Genomic DNA, 24370 nt, shown 5'->3' with positions numbered 1-24370 from the left:
GTCCCTTCTTCCAAGTCGTTAATATAGATTGTAAATAGTTGGGGTCCCAACACTGATCCCTGTGGCACCCCACTAGTTACTGATTGCGAACCAGAGAATGAACCATTTATCCCGACTCTCTGTTTTCTGTTAGTTAGCCAATCCTATATCCATGCGAATATATTACCCCCAACCCAGTGAACTTTTATCTTGTGCAGTAATCTTTTATATGGCACCTTGTCAAATGCCTTCTGGAAGTCCAAATACACCACATCCACTGGTTCCCCTTCATCCACCCTGTTCGTTACATCCTCAAAGGGTTGGGCAGGTTGGAGACATGACAGTCATCAATAACCTCTGCAGAATTACTGTAACAGCCATGTCATGTTATTTAGTGGGAAAGGAGTATTCCAGGTGTGGCCTCACCAACAGGCTCATCCTTATGTTGCATGGTTTATTTGCTGGTAGCTTTACAACAGAAGACAAAACTCTGCAACTGGCTTCCTTTTGACCCAGAGCAAGATGCGACAAATGGTTGTGCCAAGCTCTGCAGATATGATGGGCCCAAGTTTCCACATGATTTGCGCCTGATTTTTTAGGAGCAACTGGTGGAGAACGGACTATCTTAGAAATCGCAATTCTCCACATTGTTCTAGTCAGGTAGAACAGTTCTACTTTGGAACAGAATTTTTTCTTCAAAAGGGGGCGTGTCCAGCCACTGACGCCTGATTTCAAAGTTTCTACAGTGAAAACATACTCCAAACTAACTTAGAATGGAGCAAGTGAAGATTTTGTAGAACTGAAAAAACCTGTTCTACACATTAAAAAATCAGGCGCAGGTTACAAATTAGGCGTCCAGAACTAGGTGGGGGGGGAGGGGGAGGGAAGGGAAGTCATTAAATTCTACACTAAATCCTTATTTATACTTCTACAAATATTATACAAATAAATCCAACCTGAATAAACATTTATAAGCAAAGATTAAATAAACCATCTTCCTACCTGTGTGAAAGTGCTTCAGCCAGCCTTACAAGTTCATTCGTTCGCGATGGCGGGGGGGGGGGGGGGGGGAGGAGTGCGGGACCGACCGACCGCAGCGTGGGGGGGGGGGGGGGGGGGGTGGGGGGGGAGGAAGACGTTCCCGATGGCGGGCGGGAAGGAGACAGTGAGATGGGTGCAGGAAGCCTCAGTGCTGATGGCAATGTGCTTTTATTAAAAAAATGTTCAAAAATTAAACAGCTACAAAGAACTACAAAAATGGCTGAGTGCCAATGTTTCCTTCACACTGCACGTGCGCGAACGCTCCAACGCGCACGCGCAGGGTTGCCGGCAGGAAAACAACTAATTTAAATAGTACTCGCCCCCTCCCACTTACAAAATCGGCGCGAGTGTAGGCTCCGCCCCCCTGGGCGCCACGCCAAACAGACAAGGAGCTGCAGGGCTCTCCAGAATCGCGAGTTTTTTTTCCGGCGCCGTTTTAGGCGCGAAAAACGGGCGCCCGTTTTTTATCGTGTGGAAACTTGGGCCCGATATGCTGTTTACCTCCCTGGCATGTTTTCATCTTGTAGCTCTCGAATCATGAAATACTGTACTTGAGACACTTTGAAAACAAACTTACCGCGAGGAGCGAGGAGTGAAGAAAAACTATCACCCAAAATATATTGTCAAAATATACAATACAAATGTTGAAATACAGAGAAAATCTAATAAAAACAGTACTGAAAGGGTACTAAAAATCACTGCAACAAAAACCGAAACATACACAGCATGTGACAATTTAAGAACTCCTTCCCACATGGATTATCCCTCGCTTCCATTCCAAATGGGCACACAAGGTAAATACAACAAAAGCAGTGCAAAAATGACAAAGATTCTGTCACCTTAGAAAGATTCTAAGTATTAATTTAAATATTTAGTATCAAATCTGGAGCCTTAATGAGGCTAAAGACACCAAATGAGCACAAACTTTTAGCTCACAAAATGAAGGCAGCAGAATGGCAGCCCAGTATGAAGTTGGCATTGATCCTGCTCTCCCAGTTCTGCCATCCTCTGTGCTCATTGCACACCTGTTTTCCATGTACAAATCACTGCAGAATCCACCCGACTATGTCAATGGGTTGCGTGAAGCCACAAGTAGATCAATGGCCAAAGTATGACGGTATTGTTCTGGAAACCATCCCACAAGGGCACCAATCAGATGTTGAGTCTGGTTGAAGAATCTAATCCTACATTAGGAAAAGGAGGTCTCTCCTATGGTGTAGTCAATTCAGCAGGATGGTGTTCAACTCCTGAATGTTGACAACTGCAGCTTCTGAGGCTAATACATGGTTACAGAAATATCTTTACCGCTTCCATCCTGATCCTTCGAAGGGCCATTGGATGATAAGAAATGCACAGAAATGTGTTTTTCCAAGCAGATGACAGCCCATCCCTTCTTTAACATAACTCCTGTTCGGGAGCAGAAGAGTAACCAAAGATCTTGAATCACTGGGATCATCTTGTAATGGGTCTGTCACAGATGGATGGCAGCCAAATGCTGTGCCTAGAATGTTACCCTGTAATTTGGCAACTACATGTGCCAGTTGGATTCCACTGGTCCTAAGCCCAAAGATTTGAGATGTGTTCCAAAGCCTGAAAGCAACATCTCACTCAAAGAGGTCAGCTGAGGAGGAAGGGGTTGAGTACACTGTTGATCTTGACCAGTATGGGGCAAAGGCAATTTGTGAGACTATTTTAGTAGGTTCTACTGGAGCAACCTCTCAAAATACTTCACATTGTGGGCCACCAATATGGCTATCACTTTCAGACTGAGGACATGGTGTACATGTCTTATGGAACCAGGAAATCCCCTCAAAGGGGCACAAAGTCTGAAAGGGAGGAAAATGAATCTGAGGCAAGAAAACTCTTTCTAATGCAGTTTTCAAAAGGGTTCCGACAAATTTCATCGGCTGCAAACACTCCAGGTAACTTTTCTCAATGTCAATGAGATACCCTAGAATGTTGCAAGTGCCTGCTGGACGGCTATCTGTGGACTTGCGGTATGGTGCTCTTACGAGGCAACTGTCCAGATGTAGATAGATATGTAAGGGGCAGGTCCTGAGAAATTACAAAACAACAGACAGGTATTTTCCTGCATGCCAGGGAAATGTTTAAGAGGAGAATATTGCATTAGTAACTGCATCCGAGAATGAAATCAAATATTTTTGATGACATGGCTAAATGACTATGGGAAAAAGGCACACCCGATATGTATGATAGTTGTTAAGATTCCAGTGCACACTGCCTTAATTTATTAGCACTGCATGCAGAGGGATACGTGGTGGTGGTGGTGGTGGTGGTGGGAGGGGGCAGTAGAAGGGGGCATAAAATAAACTTTCCCCACCATTTCTTCAGCGGCCTCTAGATGTCTCTTTAAGAATCACAGTTTAGACCTCTGTAAAATTGGAAAAATTAATCGGAGCTTGCACAGCGCATGCTCCACCTAGTTTATCATGAAAGAAATATAGGTTGCAGGTAGGTTACCTGGCAATACTGAAGAAGTTTGTGGTCATGGGGTTGGGGAGATGGCTTTGGCCGCACTGAAGGGGACTGGCCTGGGACTTGGCAATACTGGGGTAAGGGTGCTGGTGTTCTATGGGAGGGATGTCATATGGTTTGGCAGCACTGGGAACGCGGAACATAGGATTCGGCAGTATGCAAGTGGAATTTGGGATTTAGCTCACTGGTAGGTTACTGGGGTCTGATGGCAAGTTGGCCCTCGGAATGGCATCATTGGTTTGTTAGTGTCTAACAGATCTCTACAAATATTGAATTAATTGGCCTGGAATTTGCAGTGGGTAATAACAGAGAACAATGTTTATTCACTGTTATTACCCCTTTGAAAGTGACCGTAACTTCAGGATTTCGTGCATATGCATCCGTACGCAGAAATTCTGAGGTTGCGGCCAGTCATTCACTGCTCCAACACTGGCTGCACTGTAGCCCCACACTCCCCACCCACCTACAGCCGGCAATCAATGTAATGTGTCAAATCAGGGAAACTGATGAAAATTTTGCTTTTAGAAACAGTAATCAGGGACAAAATTAACAGACACTTGGATAGTGATTGGGTTAATTAAGGAAAGCCAGCACAGATTTGTTAAAGGCAAATTGTGTTTTACCAACTTCATCGAGTTTTTTGATGAGGTAACAGAAAAGATTTACGGGAATGATTCCAGGAATGAGGGACTTCAGTTACGTTCATAGACTGGAAAAGCTGGTATTGTTCTCCTTGGAGCAGAGAAGATTGATAGATTTGAGAGAGATGTTCAAAATCATGAGGGGTCTGGACAGAGTGGATAGAGAGAAACTGTTCCCTTTGGCAGAAGGATCAAGAACCAGAGGACACAGATTTAAGGTGATTGGCAAAAGAACCAAAGGCGACGTAAGAAAAAACATTTTTACGCAGCGAGTGGTTAAGATCTGGAATGCACTGCCTGAAAGGGTGGTGGAGGCAGACTCAATTTTATCTTTCAAAAGGGAGTTGGATAAGTAGCTGAAGGAAAAGAAATTGCAAGCTACGGAGAAAGGGCAGGGGAGTGGGACTAGCCGAGAGTTGACACGGGCTCGACGGGCTGAATGGCCTTCTTCTGTGCTGTAACCATTCTATGATTCCACAGTAACAATGCCGTTAAATACCTCATTAAAAATTAGACCCTTTTGGATTAGATATAACTGGGATTTTTAACAGCGTATTGACTGCTAAACAAATGTTGTGGACCTGAAAAACGAATTTAATTTTGCAGTGTCAAATTTATCCATTTAAAAAAAAACTTTAAAAAACATTGTTAATTTTATTAAAAAGTTTGTTCATCTTTATTTCAGTTTTACCTTTTCCCCATGCGAGAGTCCCAATCTTTAAAAATGTTATAGAGAGCAAAATAAAGAGTGAGAATCAAAAGGAACTTTCTCACACTTCCTGATCTGCGGTCTGTGAGAATTCTGCATTGTGATTGGCTGCTTAGACAGCTTGTTGACGTCACAGCAGCTCGCAAAAAGGGATTCCCATTATATTATGTTGATTTCAACTCCAGCTTGGAAAACTTCTCACCACAGAGATCGCAAGATCTTTGTGGGAAGCTTACTTCGGAGTCAGCAGCGAACGCATTTGCTTCGTCGCTGACCACAAATTTCAGGCCATCTAATTGCTTACTGGCAGAACAGGACAACGAGAAATAACCATATGAAAGAGCTGCAAAAACTATTAAAACAATGTGAAAGAAATAGGATTGACTCATTATGTGCAAAATATTTAATATATTATAGATACTAATCAATCTCCTATAGTATTGAAAGAAAATGACTTTCATTTATAGAACGCTTTTCACAACCTCAGGACATCCCAAAGCGCTTTACAGTCATTTAAATACTTTTGAAGTGTAGTCACTGTTGTAATGTAGGAAACACGGCAGCCAATTTGCGCACAAGCCACCACAAACAGCAATGTGATAATGACCATATCATCTGTATTAGTGATGTTGGTTGAGGGATAAGTATTGGCCAGTGTAACGTATTTGCTTGAAGGGTTCTTTACTTAAGATCATAGTAACACATTGCTATTAAGAACTAGTTGGTTTATTAACAAAGGTTTAACAATCACACTACACTGGCTAAAGGGGGGGAGGCACAAATTAAACTTTAGACATGGTTCAAATTAAAATTTGGTTGCTGGGGGTGATGATGTACTCCAGTCCCTCCGGCGCCCACCTCTCATGGAAGGGGGGGGGCGAGCGTACCAGTAGGCACCGCGTGCTCCAACTCCAGGGACACCCTGCCTCAGATGTAACTGCGGCAGGCAGGCAGTTGGGCTGAACGACCTCCTCGATCGCCTGGACCAGGTGATGGCCCCCTTGGCCATGCCCAGGAGCAGTCCTACGAGGAGGCCTTCCGACCTGCCTGCTCAACAGCTCTACAACTCTTTTCGTTAAATGATACGCTCTACAACTCTTTTGTTGTAAAATCAAAAACAAACGTTAAATCAAGTGCCCCCTTATTAAAAGGGAGGGAGGGGAGGGGGGACCACTCCAAACACTTTTCAAGTGCCCTTTTTTTTTTTGGGTGGGTTGTGTTTTTTTTTAAGGGCACTGAGAGGCAAATTATACAAGTGCTCCCTGACTGGGGGGGGGGGGGGGGAAACAGAAAACCGGCAATAAAAACAAATTAAACTTTAAAACATACAAACCTGTGAGCAAAGTCACAGGTGCATACATTATAGCCAGGACACTGGAAAGAACTTCCCTGCTCTTCTTCGAAATGGTGCCATACGATCTTTAACGTCCATCTGAGGGGGCCTCGGTTTAACGTCTAATCCGACAGTGCAGCACTCTCTCAGTATTGCACTGAAGTGTCAGCCTGCCTTAAGTGCTCAAGTCGCTAGAGTGAGACTTGAATTTATGACTTTCTGACTCGGTGGCGATAGTGCTACCAATGAGCTGAGGCTGATACAGGGAGTCTGGTGTTTTATACAGTTCAAGCATAACCCCCCCCTGCTCTTGTATTGTGTGACTGGGCTAATAAAGGCAAGCATTCCATATGCCTTCTTAACCACCTTATCTACCTGGCCTGCTACCTTCAGGGATCTGTGGACATGCACTCCAAGGTCCCTTTGTTCTTCTATACTTCTCAGTGTCCTACCATTTAATGTACATTGATATATTAACAGTGCAGTGTAGATGTGTGGCGCGGTGCAGCGGCCCCGACCTGCAAGGACCATCAGCAGGTCGGGGCCTTCAAAGGAGCAGCGAGCGGACCGACCCGGTATTCGGTCGGCAGCCTCGACCTACAAAGGAGCATAACACTTTAAGGTACAGCGCGTGCTGGAGTGTGACAGCTGTGAAGAGGGCAACTGGATTGAACGTCACCAAAGTCCAGGTCACCGATTGGAGCATGGGCAGGTAAAGCAGGAGCGGCGAGTGATTGTGGATCGGGGCCCAGGAGAGGCGTGAATTCGGGGCAGCACGGGCTAGCCCACACTGCAATATGTGCACGCACTAGGTCCGTGCAGCAGAGCTGGTCTCCGGTTGTCTTGGTTAATCCGTGCCACTGGATCAAGACCGAGCTCGGTCAAGCCCCACGTGTTGGCTGGTGTGCAACGGACACCACACGTTAAAAAAAAAATCCACGTACAGGCATCTTCCACCCTTCGACATGTAGCTCGGGACCTGGAATATTAGGTGCTTCATTGAAACACCTGTGAGCTCATTCCTTTTTGGTGTGGAAGCAAGTCATCCTCGATACGAGGGACCACCTATGATGAGACCAAATAATCAGGTGGAGTAGGGTTAGAATGGGACTAGGACACATAGATTTTGAATATATTAGAGTTATAGATGGATAGGGAGTACTTTGAATACAAGGTACTTCCTCTATACTTGCCTTCCTTTATAGAACAATGGGGAAAAATTAAAATCATGGATGCTCGCTTTCTAATGCAAAATCATTGAAAGACCTCCAAAGTTTCACATCACAATCTGTGTGATGGCAACAACAACAACAACAACAACAACTTGCATTTATGTAGTGATATAGGGCTCAATTTTCCCCAATTATCTGCGCCACTTTTTTGCCGTGCATTGTTTTTCTTTTGGAGTAAATTAAAATCACTAAGTTTCCCCAAAGTTTCTGCGCAGTGTAATTCACTTAGGTATGATTTTTTTAGGACGATTTTTTTTTTTTACCTCATTGGGGGCGTAACCTGCCACCCGCGTCAATTTTGGCCATTTAAGCAAGTTTAACCAACTACGATTTTTCTTAAGACGGTGTATGTGATCACTCTGAAAAACCTTTTAGGCAGTTAACAAAATCAGCGCAGAAGATCCAGTTCCACAGCCGGGGCAGCTGTGACAGAGAGGGAGAGGGGGAGGGGGGGATGGGCATTCAGTCAGGGCGAGGAGTGGCACCGACTCCGGGGAAGGAAGGACTTTCGGCTTGGGATAGAAGCGGCACCTGGCACTGGCCCCAGGGGAGGGGAGTTCTTTCGGCCTGAGCTAGAAGCGGCACCGGGCACCGGCTCCAGGAAGGTCTTTTGGCCTGGGCTAGGAGCGGCACCAGTGGAGAGGAGGCCTTTCCGCCTGGGCTAGGAGTGGCACCGGGCACCGGCCCCGGGGGTTGGAGGGGTGGGGGGGGGGGGGGGGGGGGGAGAGCGGGGGGGGGGGGAAGAGGAGGAAGAGAGAGGGGCCTTTCCGATTCATACAGTTTACAGGATAGACTTTTGGCGCAAAGACTCTTTAATCTTTTCATGTTGGCAAGCTGCTGCCTTAAATAGCTGCAATGTGCAAGGTGCTTGTGCAGGTTGCTGTGAGGTGGCCAGAATGTCTTGTATGTTTCACTTTCCTGCCTCAGCCTGCAGTGTATCCCTCTCGTTACCCTGGCAACCTGATCTTTTTGGCGCATATTTTAGGTTCCACCCACAGAGCTTAAGATGGGGAAAAGTTCAACTTTTTTTTTTGGCGTAGTCGGGCCCCAAAAAAAAAACAGGCATAACTCTTCAAATACGGCCAAAAACGGCATTGGGGAAAATTGAGCCCATGATGTCCATGCTTGTGCTGAAGTTGAAAGCATTCACCTGGAGGCTGCAAGGACTGTATCTGATGGTAGGAGCAACTGTTGCTGCTGGCTGGGGGAGGGAAAACAGTTTAGTCAACCAAATTGTTGCTCGATAAAGCTCTGAAGCTGGCAGGAATGGTGAGCCTTGCTCTTCCTCAGCATCCTGCTGTACTTCAGATCACTGAATTTCTTGCAGCATTGCAGCCAGGTCCCATGCGCACTGCTCCTCGTATTAACCTGCTCTACCACCACTGACCATTGCTGCCAGGCTATTTGCCTTGGTACTTTTCTCCTGCTCCATGGAAAGAGCACCTCCCTCCTCCTGATCACTTCCTCCATGAGGACCTCCAGAGCAGTTTCTGGAAATCAAGGCACCCTTGTAGAACTTCCCTTAGTCACCATCTTCATGTAACAGAAATGGCTGAGAGATACAATTCAAAACAGCCAAGTGCACCTTCCCTCAGAACCAGAAAAGGCAATTTTCCATTCTACTTAGATTGTATCTTTTTTCCTATTGTGGGCTTGACACAACCCATTAAATTTCTGAGCTATGCAATATATCACAAGATAACACTTTCTGAATTTTTCCCAACAGCAAAAAAACCTTACCACTTCTATAAAAACCCTGACTGTTAATGGATGCAAAGAATAAGAGCATAAGAAATAGGAGGAGTACGCCATTCGGCCCCTCGAGCCTGCTCCGCCATTTCAACAAGATCATGGCTGATCTTCTACCTCAACTCCACTTTCCTGCACTGTCCCCATATCCCTCGATTCCCTTAATATTCAAAAATCTATTGATCTCCGTCTTGAATAGACTCAAAGACTGAGCCTCCACCGCCCTCTGGGGTAGAGAATTCCAAAGATTCACAACTCTCTGAGTGAAGAAGTTTCTCCTCATCTCAGTCCTAAATGGCCAACCCCTTATTCTGAGACTGTGACCCCTGGTTCTAGTCTCCCCAGCCAGAAGAAACATCCTCCCTGCATCTATCCCATCAAGCCCAGTAAGAATTTTGTATGTTTCAATGAGATCACCTCTCATTCTTTTATACTCTAGAGAATAAAGGAATAGTCTACTCAATCTTTCCTCATAGGGCAATCACCCCATCCCAGGAATCAGTCTGGTGAACTTTTGTTGCACTCGCTCTATGGCAAGTATATCCTTCCTTAGGTAAGGAGACCAAAACAGTCAACAATACTCCAGGTGCAATCTCACCAGAGCCCTATATAATTGCAATAAGATGTCTTTACTCTTATATACAAATCCTCTTGTAATAAAGGCCAATATACCATTTGCTTTCTTAATTGCTTGCTGTACCTGCATGTTAATTTTCAGTGATTCGTGTACAAGGAAACCCAGGTCCCTCTAAACACCAACATTTTCCAATCTCTCACCATTTAAAAGATACTCTTCTTTTCTATTTTTCCTACCAAAGTGGATAACTTCACATTTCTCCACATTATATTCAATTTGCCATGTGCTTGCCCATTCACTTAGCCTGTCTATATCCCCTTGAAGCTTCTTTGCATCCTCCTCACAACTTACATGCCCACCTGCCTTTGTATCATCAGCAAACTTGGATATATTACATTTGGTCCCCTCATCCAAATCGGTGATATAGATTGTGAATAGCTTGGACCCAAGCACCGGCAGTACCCCACTAGTTACAGCCAACCCGAAAATGTCCCGTTTACTCCTGCTCTCTGTTTTCTGTCCATTAACCAATCCTCAATCCATGCTGGAATATTACCCTCAATCCCATAAGCCTTAATTTTCTTTAATAACCTCTTATGTGGCACTTTATCGAATGCCTTCTGAAAATCCAAATACATCCACTGGTACCCACTTATCTATTCTACTAATTACAACCTAAAAAAACTCTAAGATTTGTTAAACATGATTTCCCTTTCATAAATCTGTGTTGACTCTGCACAATCCTATTATTATTTTCTAAGTTCCCTGTTACCACATCCTTAATAATAGATTCTAGCATCTTCCCTATGACTGATGTCAAGCTAACTGGTCTGTAGTTCCCCGTTTTTTTCTCTCCATCCTTTCTTTCTTAAATAGCAGGGTTATATTTGCTACCTTCCAATCTGCAGGAACCGTTCTAGAATCTATGGAATTTTGGAAGATGATAACCACTATCTCTATCAAAACCCTAGTATGTAGGCCATCAGGTCCAGGGGATTTATCGGCTTTCAGTCCCATTAATTTCTCCAGTACTATTTTTTTTTAAACTAATATTAATTTCCTTCAGTTCCTCATTCTTACTAGATCCTTGGTTCTCCACTATTTCCGGGAGGTTTTTTGTGTTTTCTTCCGTGAAGACAGACACAAAGTATTTGTTTAATTTCTCTGCTATTTCCTTATTCCCCATTATAATTTCTCCTGTCTCAGCCTGTAAGGGACCTACATTTATTTGCGCCAATCTTTTCCTTTTTACACACCTATAGAAGCTTTTACCATCTGTTTTTATGCTAGTTCGCTCTCATATTCTATTTTCCCTTTCTTTATCAATTTCTTGGTCCTCCTTTGCTGAATTCTAAAATCCTCCCAATCCTCAGGCTTATTGCTTTTTTGGGCAACATTATAAGCATCTTCCTTTGATCTATTATCTTTAACTTCTCTTGTTAGCCACGGTTGGACCACGTTTCCTGTGGAGCTTTTGTGCCTTAAAGGAATGTATGTTTGTTATAAATTATATATTAATTCTTTAAATGCTAGCCATTGCTTGACTACCGGCATACCTTTTAATCTAGTTTCCTAATCTACCTTAGCCAACTCGGCCCTCATATCTACGTACTTTGCTTTGTTTAGATTTAACTAAATCACTTTCAAACTCAATATAAAATTCTATCATATTATGGTCATTCTTCCCTAAAGGCCCCTTTACAAGCTTATTAATTAACCCTTTCTCATTGTACAATACTAGATCTAAAATAGCCTGTTCCCTAGTTGGTTTCTCAACATACTGATCCAGAAAACCATCTTGTATACATTCCATGAATTTGTCCCCGACACTATTACCCTTATTACATTCACCTCTAATTACCAGATTTATACTCTGCCCTACATTACCACTAATGTTTGGGGGCCTATAAACAACTCCCACCAATGTTTTCTGCCACTTATATTAATCCAACCCACATATTCAAGACTATTTAGTTGTTTTCAACAAATGATATTTCCATGAATTTCCAGCAGCACATAAACTTTCTTGTTTCATAGATTGGTTATATCTAGCCTCATCACCTTTAAATTAGGTATTTATTCAGTTTTTTAAGCCGCACAAAAATTTAAAAGCCTGCAGTATTCGTTAAATATAATTTACTGAAGTGAAATTATCAGTAGAATAATTAAAGCATCTTCTGCATAAATGTCCCCTAATATTAATTTTGGTGCCTGAAGTATAAAAAATCTTTAATTTATTAAAAATCCACTAGTTCTCCAATTTTATTTAGATATATCATTCTACCAACACCTTTAAGGGGGAGCAACTCTGAAGCTTTCCTAAAATTATACTATATCAAATAACTACTCAACTGCTTAAAAATAGCAGAGATAAAACTGACAAAATATGATAGGACAGAGGCATAAATTTGCAATTATATCAAGGAGAAATTCCCTTAATAAACATCACCAAATAAAATCAGCATCAGAGTCCTCCTCCGGTATATATATATATTTTTTTTTTAAATATACACATTTGTAATTATTGTTATCCAAAATAATATTAAAGATGCTCTTTTCCCACACTTCCCTTTCAGAGGAGTGGCCAACAATTTGGAGAGATCCAGTACTACTAATCAATATTGCTTTAATCATAGAAATTATTTTAATTTTATCCTCAATTGTAGCCTTTTGAATTTTAATCACAATTTACTTTTGTTTTGGCAAGCGATTTAATTCTAGTTTTAATCCAGTCTTTCATTCCCAGATTTTGGTAATATTTTAATTTTAGTCTTGGAAATAATTATTGCCAAAAAGTAGCTTTGACTCTGCAGGTTTTCATTCTGGTCTTTTCAAAATGTATGTTTCCTAAATGTTTCACTGCTCACACAAATCATAAGGCAAATGAAAACTTTATTCACTCAATCTCATTTCCAATAGGTGCAGACTGAAAGCCTGTAAGTTTTTGTCTCTAACTCAAAATGTACTTTTGCTTTGGCTTTCATAAGAAACTTGATCTAATTTTAATAGTTAATAAAACAATAATTGTAATCTCCAACTATTTTCCTCCTGACTTGTCATCTAAAATAATACTGCTACTGATTAGAAACTGGTTGAAAATTTTAAACACAGCAAGGGAAAGTTTGCTCTATCCAGTTATTGTCTGGTCCAGCAAATTCTCTCCTAGTGACACATCTATGAAGTTTTCACAGTATTGGTCTGCAATATATATATTTAGATGGATTTTTAGTTGGCCTAACCCTTTTAACTAAAAAAGGGTGCCATTCAAAGGTATTAACGTTGAAAGCTATACAGCTCCTGATCACACTCAAGAGTCTAAAATAAATTTAAGAAAACTGAAATATTGGAAAAACTGTCTTTGACAATTATTTCCAGTTACTTGTCCCTTTAAACAGCCAAGAAGAACACAGCACAACCCAAGTGAAGGCGACATTGGGTCCCTCAGATGACAGCAGTGTGGAGGCAGGAAGATTTCGTTGGTTTCCAAAGATGGGCAGCGCAAGTGTTGTAACCCCCGGTGTGTGGCGGAGGACTGCACCTGCCAGTAACACTTCACCTGCTATATTGCAAGTTGGACTAGTATTTGGCAGGAAGTCGGGTCAAAGTCCTGTCCCCATCAGCCTTGCGCAAAACAGGCACATTTAGCAGCGAGTCCGCTCCCCCACTCCTCGGTGCGTACCTGGCTTGTTTCGGGCCGCATGAACCCTGACAGCCAGCTGTTCGCATCGAGAGCGGGAGGAGAGTCAAAAACACCAACAGTGTGCTCACGTCTGACAATCACCTGCCGTCTTAACTACTTGCACTCAATTACATTATATTAACAACCGTGCGTGACTGTAACTTGTTATTGTCCCTCTATAGTGACCAAAGTTATTCCATTTCGATCAGTATTATAATGTTTTCCTCTCTCGCGCCGACCTCTCACCTCCGCTTCAGTTGTCGCTCGACGGTTGGATTCGAGATTCAGAATGCTGGGGGCAGGTTCTAGAAAGCGCCCGAAGCCGCCTCGCGCTGTTTATCGCTCTTCCTTCCAACAGCCTCCAGCCTGGGGCTGACAGGCGGAAGTGACGCGCCACGGCCAAGCCAGAGGGCGGAGAGGCGCGCAGGCCAATCGTTGCGCAGTTGAGCGTGTGGCCATGAGGTAAGATCGTGTCATTTGCACAAACAGAAAATACTGAACATATGCATTTTGAACAAGACTTTTTGGTGAAAAGCCTGCCGGCATACGGGTGAAAACAGCAAACAGTGCTCTGTAACACTTCCTTTGGCTCCCGCGTGATGCTACTGCTGTCTTCTTACCTGCCTTCGATCAATTGGCAGGAGTGGATTTTATTAAAGGAGGGGCTGACTGGTGCCTGTGGAGTTATGTATCAACTAAAGTCACCACTATAATGTCTGTAAGCTTGTAATGTTTGTAGCTCCACACTATGGATGTGGACGTATTGTGTACTGCAATTGCAGCTAATAATTAAAAAGAACCAGGCAGATTTCCGGAGGCTTTCGAGAGAGCTGCCTGCCATGTTGGAAGCTGGGTGTGCTTGTGCTCTGTGAAGATATCACATTTGGCGATTGAGATGGAATTTTTCAGATGATTTAAAGCTTAAATTTTGTTGAAGAATTCAGCCAGCCGACAGGGAGACTTTGGAAGTTTCTGTCTTTGGAAAACAGCTACAAAATCCGAGGTAAAATGCAGCACACAAATGTGAACAGCTAGAAATTAAAATGGCAGCATCAAATCCTAAATCCAATGTACTGGAAACAAATCCAGGAGAGAATCAGAATGAAAGTCTGAGTCCGAGTCAGGAAAACAAATAGCCTGAAGTTAGAGTGAGTTCAAATGAAAATCAAGGAAATTCTGTGGAGGAAAACGTTCCTCAGGGTGAGTTTAGATTCGACACCATGTTTGGAAGGTTCTGTTCGAGAGCGAAGATATCCTCTTCAAAACAGAAAACAAGTGGTAAAGTTAAATTTGTAAATATGGAAAAAAATAAGTTTATATCCTGTGTTATGTAAAAACATGAAAGTTATGTATGATGTTTGTTATAATAACTTCTTCATTAAGGAGCGAGAAGTGTAATGTCTGTAAGCTTGTAATGTTTGTAGCTCCACACTATGGATGTGGACGTATTGTGTACTGCAATTGCACAGTTAATAATTAAACAGAACCAGGCAGATTTCCAGAGGCTTCCGAGAGAGCTGCCTGCCATGTTGGAAGCTGTGTGTGCTTGTGCTCTGTGAAGGTATCACAACCACCTTCAGCTAAAAGGGAAGTAATGAGGAGAACAGTAAATTGTTCTAAATAAGTGCTGTTAACGTGTACCCATAACATAATGGCCAACAATTAAGCCACTTGGGTTTAACTCATTGACTTGCATCCTTCACAGTGTGTTTAGTGACTGTTGATTGAGCCTTTATAGACCTCGTTTCATTTTTATGATAGAAATTTAGATCCAGATGAAAACGTCTTTGTATTTTCTCAGAACCGAAGGACTGCCTATACCTGTTTCCTGATTGTGGGTGGGCCCAGGTACAATAACTTTTTGTCACATCTCGAGTTATCAGATACTTAGCGGCACCAGCTTTATAAGAATCTCTCCATGCAAGGCATATGATCGACAGCTTTTGTGGGGCCCTTTCATTTTTTGATCAACACAAAACCACATGAACTTCTCTTTCTTAGGGATTAGCACTGCTGACAATGCCCATAGATTCTGGGACAGCCATACACCACCCAGATACAACAGGGGAGAAATTCCCTACCTTATCGCCACCCATTAGTGCAGCATAATGTGAAGAAAGCGGCAGCTGATGCTCTTCCACCAGTTGGTGGTGGGTCCCATGGCGTCCTTCATTTTTATGGTCCCGCCAGCGCTGCTGATAAGTAGTATCGCCCTGAAAAGAAAAAAAGATGCTGTGGTGATGTCAGTTGGTGTGCACCACATCGAACTTCGACCCTAATGCTAGGTTCAGCGCTGGGTCCGAAGCATGATAGGTAAACCCTGCAAGCAGACTGACAGAGGTGCTGTCAGGACCTCTTAAAGGGACACCAACATCTTTCAGGTAAGTTTTCACTTAAGCTTTTGGACTGGGTTTTTTTTGATTTTATTTAAGTAGTGGCTTGCTGCAATAGATGTTAAGTTTTTTAAGTGTGTAGAGAGCTGGATCCATGCAAGGCCTCCGATGGTAAAGGAAGTCCTCTGAGAAAACAGAAAATGCTGCAAATACTCAGCAGGTCAGGCAACATCCATGGAGAGAGAAACAGAGTTCACGTCTCGGGTTATGATGCTGCCTGACCTGCTGAGCATTTCCAACATCTTCTGCTGTCATTTCAGATTTACAGCATCCGCTCGCAGAGGGAAGAGGATGAAGCCAAAGGGAAGGAAGCCGAAGGAAGGATGCAACCCAGACAGCCCCTTTCTAGCTGAGATATCCGGGATGGAATCATCTGCCTGCGGTCTGAATGACCAAAACCCCAATATCCCTCTCAACATTAGCTCCACACCTTACCTTCCTTGTTACTGACTATCACAGTGTCCTCTTGGCCATAATGCTGAAATAAAAGCCACCATAAGGCAAACTTTATGCATCTATCCATCCAATATGACATCAAGAAATCAACTCATTACCCTTATGCATTCCCTTAATGACTGTTTTATGTGTGCCTTTGCCTATCCTACTGATGTCATACAGTGCTATCCCAGTGGCTGCAGCATGGCCAGTGGAAGGCTGCTGACTTTCAGTGGAGGACACTGCAAATGGCCTTGCTAGTGGCTGGGAGTGTCAAATCGATTAACGGTGTTTCTTCTTCACTCTGCTCTCCCTCTTCTTGGCCAACCACTTGTTGGGAGGCTGCATTTCTTGGGTGTGTGAAATGAGGAAGGCACAAGGGTGAAGTTGTGAGGGGGGGGGGGCGGGAAAGCAAGAGGTGCATGCCCGAAGGAGAATAACGTATAAGGATATCAGCATCTTGTATCCTTATGCCCCACCACTGGCCAAGGGCTCAGCCATACCCCTGCCAAGAATGGTCTGCACTGCTTCCTCCAAAGCGATGAGGAGAGTCTAGGAATGGGAGATATGCCTCATGATTGGTCCAGCTTGTTGATCGGTGTGTGGGAGGAGTCATGCATTGAGCAGTGTGTGAGACTAGTGATTCAGTTGGAAGGAGACAGCTTTTAAAGATGCATTCACTGACCTTGACCAGTAGTCTGAGGTCAAGAAGCTTCTTGAGGCACTGGAGCAGTGATGGTCTCGGTGATGTGGTCCCACATCATTCTTTCTAAAAGGCCTCCTGGCCCTTCTGGGTAGAGGACCTCTCTTGCACTGTTGACCCCCTGCACAAAGCTGGGGTGCAGTGTTCGGGACCTTGGGTGCCCCTTCCCTGGCTTGTTGAGGCATTTGTGTTCGTGCTGAAGCACCTTTCCCATTTTTTGAGTTTTTTTGAAATGAATTCAGCTTTAACTGCTGAAGACTTGGGACTTTTATTTAATGTTAATGTTTTTTTTGAAAGGCAGTAAGAGCTGAAAAATGCATTTTTTCACTTGACTTCAATTATTCTTAGTTCTGAATGCATTGCCCATTTAATTCCTAGCCCTTTTACTTACCAACAATCATTTAAGACTATACTGGCAGGTTTTTGTCTATCCAATTTCTAGGCCAACATCTCCTGCAACAATCTAGTGTTCTGTTGCCTCATACTATGTAGCATTGAGTAGGTGCATTCTATCTCACCATTGGTCTTCACTGGCCATATTTCACTGGATAATTTTCATGGATTGTGCACTTGTTATTCATACAGCAATTCAAACAGTGAGAAACCTGTGGATTCGTGCAGTGCCTCTCTGTAGGCAAACAATAAATACAACAACATTTCATCCAAATCCTTTGAACTCTGCTCAATGTACGAGCACAGCATGCAAGTTAGTGTGTCATCAGTCCTCTCTACTAGCCCATTTGTCTGAGGATTTTTGTCACAGTGGAGTTGTTACCTATCAGATTTTCAGAAAGGTCTACATTCTTTTTCTCACCAGAGGTTATGCATTTTTCCACTATGAAACCTATAATTTGTTGACCCAAGGTTTTTCAGACCCAGTTGTTATGCTGAAGAGGAGTAAAAGATAGACTTGCATTTATGTAGCGCCTTTCATGACCAATGAAGTACTTTTGGAGTATAGTCACTGTTGTAATGTACAAAATTACATTACACTGTTGTAATGTTTAGAGAAGAACTTTCTCTTGCTGCCACAAACCAAGTGGAGAATAGTGATCACGCTGTTCACATTCCTTTTATTTTATATTTGTCATTTGTTTTTCATTCTTCCACTATTTCCTTTTTTGTGAATCCTTGCAACGTGTGACTGCAAGATGCTGCAATGTCATGTAACTTGGCTTTGTGAGTTTGTCCTTTTAAACACCTAGTAAACATTTTCTTTTCAGTTCAGAGAGCTAGATCTTTCTGTGTTTGCAACATCGCATCTGATAGATAACCATCACATGCAATACACCACTTGAATTGGAGTCAGTCAATATTTTACACTCTAGTGTTAGATTTTCAACGAGTAGTGAGGTAATCAAGGGAGAAAATGTTGTCCTTTCTTGTAAATCACTAAGCAGGAAAATGTGCAACAAAATAAGATTTCACACAAAAATTTTAAATGCATTGCAACATATTGTGACTTTGAGAATTACACAGCTTATGTGAATATCTAATATGAAAATATGTGGAAAATACCATAGCAATTCTTTGGGGTCTGTAGCTAACCTAAAATCAATTTAAATGGAAACCATATTTGAATTTCAATAGCCTTGGATCGTATTGTATTTCATTGAATATTATGCCGTTGGATTTGGAGAGGAATTAAATCCTTTTTGAACTTTAATATAATCTCCTAATAAGCAAAATGCTTGCAGACAAATCTTTCACATTATTCTTGCTATACAAAATTGAACTGGGATTTTTTTCATGCAGCACATCATTCCAGTGACTACGAAAGTCCAAGTAAAGGTTTGAGAATTTATAAGTTCTGATTTTAATAGTCACTATCAGCTTATAAAGTGGATACACTTTAGTGCCCAGAAAAAATAGTAACTAATATTGGACAGAATCAAAATAATGCCCCGTGAAATTAATTAAATGAGTTATCTTAAACAAGGCACACAGTAAAAATACAGCAAAAACACAAGGACCCCAATGGAAATATCTAGGGATATAAGCCAGGCTTCACTGAAGGTGAAAATGCCAAAACATCTCAATGGATTTATTTGAATTTTTAAATGTAACAGTTCACCTTTAGGAAGAGGGTAAAAATGGACCTAATTCTTAAATGGATCTAGCAAGGTTCTTTTCTGGAAGTGAAGAGCTATCTTGAAGGATTTATTTCCCTTTCAATAAAATTGTTTTTTTCTCATTTTGAACGGCAACTCAATATTCCAGTGTTCTCCCCTTTACTTTAGCAAGATGGTGACAATTGTTTTGTTCCTCTTGTGATTTCCAGAGGCTGTGAGAAGCTGTAACGCCACTCCTGGACAGGAACACTGGATTGGATGACTCGAACAACACCACCAGGAGGGCATTACACTGTAAGTTAGCGCTGGGCTGTCCTCTTAAGTGATTTGAGACAGGGCAGAAATCTACACACATATAAAAAGTGAACTATCAACATGTGGCTTGGAACTCTACTTCAAATAAGAGATAGATATTTCAATGGAAATGAAAATCAAGAAATAATGGAGGCTTGTAAGAAAGGTATGGAAATAATCATGAGCGATTTTAATTATCATATTGATTGAACAAATCAAATTGACCTAGGTAGCTTTGAGGAAGAGTTCACAGAGTGTATCCGGTATGATTTCCTTGAACAGTACGTTGTGGAACCAACCAGGGAGCAGGCTACCTTAGATCTGGTACTGTGAATGTTTAAAAATGTATAGAGACATTGAAGTTGAGAACGTGGGAATTGTATAGGGACAGTATAAGCTAACAAACAATTCATGGAGGAATAGCCATGACATCTCAGACTCGAGACTGCGAAATGTTACAACACTAACACATATTGAAACAAAACCCACAGCTTGCAGAAAAACCTCAAGGTCTTATTAAATCATGTTATTAACCTGAAACATTGACAGAAGGTCTTTGTTTAAAATCGGACCATGCTTGGGTCGGCTTATGAGTGGACAAAGGGAAGGAGGGATCAAAAGAGATGGGCTGAGCTGGGATGTCACTCTGGCCCTATCTTGTTATCTTTTGCCGAAAATGTATAACCATCGTCCCTTTACAATGTAACGTCACTTATCCGTAGGGAGTGTGTACGCTCTATCGAGAGAGTATATCTTCTGTCTGATAAGTCTTGCCGGCCGGTAAAATAAAGACTGCTTTGTTTAAAGCACAATAGGTATTCGACTCAGTAATTTTACTGAACCAGATTGAGAGAAAAGAATCTACATTTACATTACTGTGTATTGAGACAGGATTAATAAATGATCTCATAGTAAAGGATCCTCTAGGAAAAAGTGATCATAGCATGGTTGAATTTCAAATTCAGTTGGAGGCTGAGAAGGTTGGGTTTCAAGCCAGTGTCCTGATCTTAAATAAAGGCAATTATAAAGGTATGAAGGCAGAGTTGGCTGAAGTGGACTGGGAAAATAGATTAAATTGTAAGACGGTTGATGAGCAGTGGCAGACATTTAAGGAGATATTTCATAACTCTCAACAAAATATATTCCAATGAGAAGGAAAGACTTTAAGAGAACCATCCGTGGCTAACTAAAGAAGTAAAGGATGGTATCGAATTGAAAATAATGGCATACAATGTAGCCAAGATTAGTGGGAGGCTAGAGGATTAGGAAATTTTTTTAAACCAGCAAAGGACAACTAAAAAAATAATAGGTATAAGATGGATTATGAGAGTAAACTAGCAAGAAATATAAAATCAGACAGTAAGAGTTTCTACAGGTATATAAAAAGGAAGAGGGTCGCTAAAGTAAATGTTGCTCCCGTAGAGGATGAGACGGGGGAATTAATAATGGGGAACAGGGAAAAAGCAGAGACTTTGAACAAATATTTTGTATCGGTCTTCACAGTAGCAGACACTAAAAAATGACAATAGTAGATAATCAAGGGGCTATAGGGAGGGGGGAACTTAATACAATCACTGAAGAAAAAGTACTCGGTAAAATAATGGGCTCAATTTTCCCCAGTGATTTGCGGCGTTTTTTTGGCACGCGCCACTTTTTTTGGCCTAAATTTAAAAATCTAAGTTTCCCCAATCTTTGTGCGCCAGCGTAACTCAGTTAGTTACGATTTTTTTAGGTTAGTTTTTATTTGCGTCATAGGGGGCGTAACCTGATGTCTGCGCCAGTTTTTCACAATTATGTAAGTTTGGCCAATTTACATTTTGCCTAGGACAGCGTATGTGACCACTCCCAAAAAACCTTCTGGGCACTTAAGGAAAACCAGCGCACATTAAAAAATCGGCGCAGAAAGACGCTATTGCTTTTCGGCGAAATTTTGGAGGGAGTCAAGAACACCTAAATATGCATAATCAAGCTTAAATTTTTAAAACATAAAATGCAGGAAATGGAAATTTATTGGGATTCTTTAAGTTTTCAATTTTTTAAAACTGCCACGCCACCACCAAACATCTCCAAACCGGGCTCGAGGGTCGGAGCGTCGGCTCGGCTTGAAAAGAAGCCTGTGGGGGTGTGGGGGGAGGGGGGTTGGTTGGGGATGTGTGGAAGGCGAACGGAAGGCATGAGACGCCTTACATTATGTATCAAATGAAGCCCGGGGGTGGGGGGGGGGGGGATGAGAAGCCTTACACTTATGCATCAAATGAAGCCGGGTGTGGGGGGGGTTCCCGATCATTGTGCCTGCTCAAACCTGGGCATGGTCCACACTAGGCCGTCGACCTTGGAGAGAGAGAGAGAACAAAGAACCTTGTCCTGCCTGCCGTTTTGAGCTTCTTGCAAAGGTACATTTTAATCATGGGGGCAATACTGACAATGCCATACCTTGTGCAAGCCTTCTGCATGGTTGTGCTGCGGAGGAGACAATTGATTCAACGTCATCGCATGAAGAACTTCAGAGCACGTAGGGTAATGGGTAGGTGACCTTACCCACATCGGGTATATCGAGACATGCGTTCGTACCTGCACCTGAGTGTTGCAGACTGTGTGAGAAGGCTGCGTTTCTGCAAAGAAGTTGTAAGGGATCTGTGAGTTAGTAAAAGCAGACCTGCAACTTAGAAGCGTCAGGAGGACTGCTTTGTCAGTTGAAGTGAAGGTTACAGCTGCACTTTCATTTTATGCATGTGGATCATTCCAGGTCACAACTGGGGATGTGTGTGCCATTTCTCAACATGCAACACATACCTGTATTCGGCAGGTGACTGCTGCACTTTATGCCTGGAAGAATGACTACATAAAGTTCCCCATGACCACCCAGGCAATGCATGAAAGGGCTGTGGGCTTCTACAGGATTGCTGGCTTTCCAAAGGTACAGGGCTGCATTGATTGTACCCACATTGCCTTGGGAGCACCTTTGGAAGATTCCGAGATGTACAGGAACAGAAAAGGCTTTCACTCCGTTAATGTGCAGCTCACGTGTGACGACATGCATCGCATCATGTCAGTCGATGCAAGATACCCTCGGAGCATCCATGATGCGTTCATCCTACGCGAGAGCGTTATATCTGCCATGTTTCAGCAGCAGCCAGAAGGGCAGAGCTGGCTACTGGGAGACAAAGGGTGCGGCCTCGCCACCTGGCTCATGACGCCCCTACATGTAACCCAGACACAAGCTGACCGGGAATACAACATGTTGCACATTGTGATGCGCAGCATAATAGAGAGGACCATTGGCATTTTGAAGCAGCGTTTCCGTTGCCTGGACCATTCTAGAGGCTACTTTCAATACTCCCCTGAGATTCAGTTCACTGTTGTGTGCTGCATGGTGCCATTTGGAGTGTGGGCAGGAACATCGGCGGGGCCCAGGTACAGCACAGGAGCGGGAAGGTCAGGGCAGATGAGCTGCGAGAGATCGTTGCGGAGGTGCAGCGAGAGATTGTGACGGAGGAGCGGTGAGAAATTGTGGTGGAGGTGCAACGAATGTTTGTGGCGGAGGTGCGGCAACTGAGGGTAGGGGGCCCAGAAGAGCCGAGGGCCCAGGGGCAGTACGGGCCAGCCCACAAAGCGATACGTGTGCGCATTAGAAGCTAGTCTCCAGTCGTCCTGGTTAACCCATGCCACTGGATAAAGGCCGAGCTCTGTCAAGCCCATGTGATGGCTGATGTGCAACGGTCACCACACATTAAAAAAATCCACGCACAGGCATCTTTCACCCCTGGAGTTCAGGACTGGAATATCGGATTCTTCATTGAAACATCCATGAACCCATGTGGAAGCAAGTCATCCTCGTTCGAGGGACCGCCTGTGATGATATGATGATGATGCTGCATGTTGCATAACTCAGCCATCATGAGGCAGCAGCAGCTGGTAGTAGACGACCCATCTGAGGTGAGAGTGGCTGATGATGATGAGGAAGATGCAGATGACGAGGACGAGAAGGATGAGGAAGCCATGAACCCGGAGCACAACGGCGGAGGAGGGCGGGCTGTCGTGCCCCTTTAACGATTGTTCAAGGCTTGCGCCAGCAGCTCAGCTATGCACGCTTTGCTGCCTGAAGGCTCAGCGGCAACTATTCCACATGGACGATGTTTACTGTTTGGACCTGTTCCGTAATATTGTGTTGTGTTAGTGGAACAAATGATGGAAATGATTTTGTTTACTTCAAAAAGTTGTGTTAATAATGGAACAAATAATGTAAATGATTCAGTTATAATTTAAAATACATTTTATTCAAAAGTTTAACAAACATTTGTTTGTACTTAACTTTAATAAAAATATTCTTGTATCAAACTTTAAAGTTTTCAGTTAAGATCATCTATAAACTTTAAGATTACGTAAAAACTTTAAGATCACTTACAAATTTTTTAACTTGTAAATTTACATAACTTAAAAATACTTTTAATTTGAGAACAGTTATAACAGTAACAACAATAATAATAACAACAACAACAACAACAGCAGTAGCAAAGAAAGGCTGCACCCATTTCTCCACCTTATTCTAAGACCGCCAGTTGCGCTTGGTCTTAGTGACTCCACCCCTGCCCGCAGTGGGTTGGTACCAAGCTTATTCTTTCGAACATCTCGGGTAATGAGCACTTCGTGATGCGGGGGAGGGGGGGGGGGAATGGGTACAGGCGGTAATGTGGAAGGTCCGGGTTGGGCCTCTTCAGAGGCTGGTCTGGGGATTGGAATGGCAGTGGCAATTGATTCTGTCAATGGGTAGGGGTCTGGGCATGTTCACTTATTGCAGCAGCTAACTCCGACATTCCTTCCCTCATGTTCACTGACAGCGCGTCAGCTACCTGCAACATTCCCTCCCTCGTGCACCAACATTGTTTCTGCTGACTGAGACATTCCCTCCCTCATGTTCCCGGATAGTGTTCTCATTTCTCGTGAGAGTTTTGTTACTTCTCCTGACAGTCCTGATACCTCATCACCCACCTGATGGTGTCCAGGAGTGATCGGGTAAGGTCAATGCTCTCCGCACTC

At 43.0% G+C, this 24370-nt stretch overlaps 1 protein-coding gene and 1 long non-coding RNA gene across 5 annotated transcripts in view; one reads left to right on the top strand and one right to left on the bottom strand.

The window, feature by feature from the left end:
- The window catches only part of pparab (peroxisome proliferator-activated receptor alpha b), a 198677-nt gene extending 184871 nt beyond the window's left edge, over positions 1 to 13806 (bottom strand). For both annotated transcript variants that reach the window (XM_070900536.1, XM_070900537.1), the window contains exon 1: positions 13683 to 13806. The gene's annotated coding sequence lies outside the window, so the exon portion shown is untranslated. The remainder of the gene's footprint in view (positions 1 to 13682) is intronic.
- Positions 13807 to 13832: 26 nt separating this feature from the next.
- The window catches only part of LOC139280815 (uncharacterized), a 37367-nt gene continuing 26829 nt past the window's right edge, over positions 13833 to 24370 (top strand). The window contains exons 1-2 of one of the 3 annotated variants that reach the window (XR_011596772.1): positions 13833 to 13898; positions 19249 to 19333. This is a non-coding gene — a long non-coding RNA (uncharacterized lncRNA). Of the gene's footprint in view, positions 14637 to 19248; positions 19334 to 24370 lie in introns of all 3 variants that reach the window. The other 2 variants (XR_011596771.1, XR_011596770.1) reach the window with 2 other exon arrangements.

Source organism: Pristiophorus japonicus, chromosome 15 (genome assembly GCF_044704955.1).
Source record: "Pristiophorus japonicus isolate sPriJap1 chromosome 15, sPriJap1.hap1, whole genome shotgun sequence".
NCBI classification, from domain to species: Eukaryota; Metazoa; Chordata; class Chondrichthyes; family Pristiophoridae; genus Pristiophorus; species Pristiophorus japonicus.
Note: the sequence above shows the minus strand (reverse complement) of the source record. Positions and strands in the feature narration are given on the sequence as shown.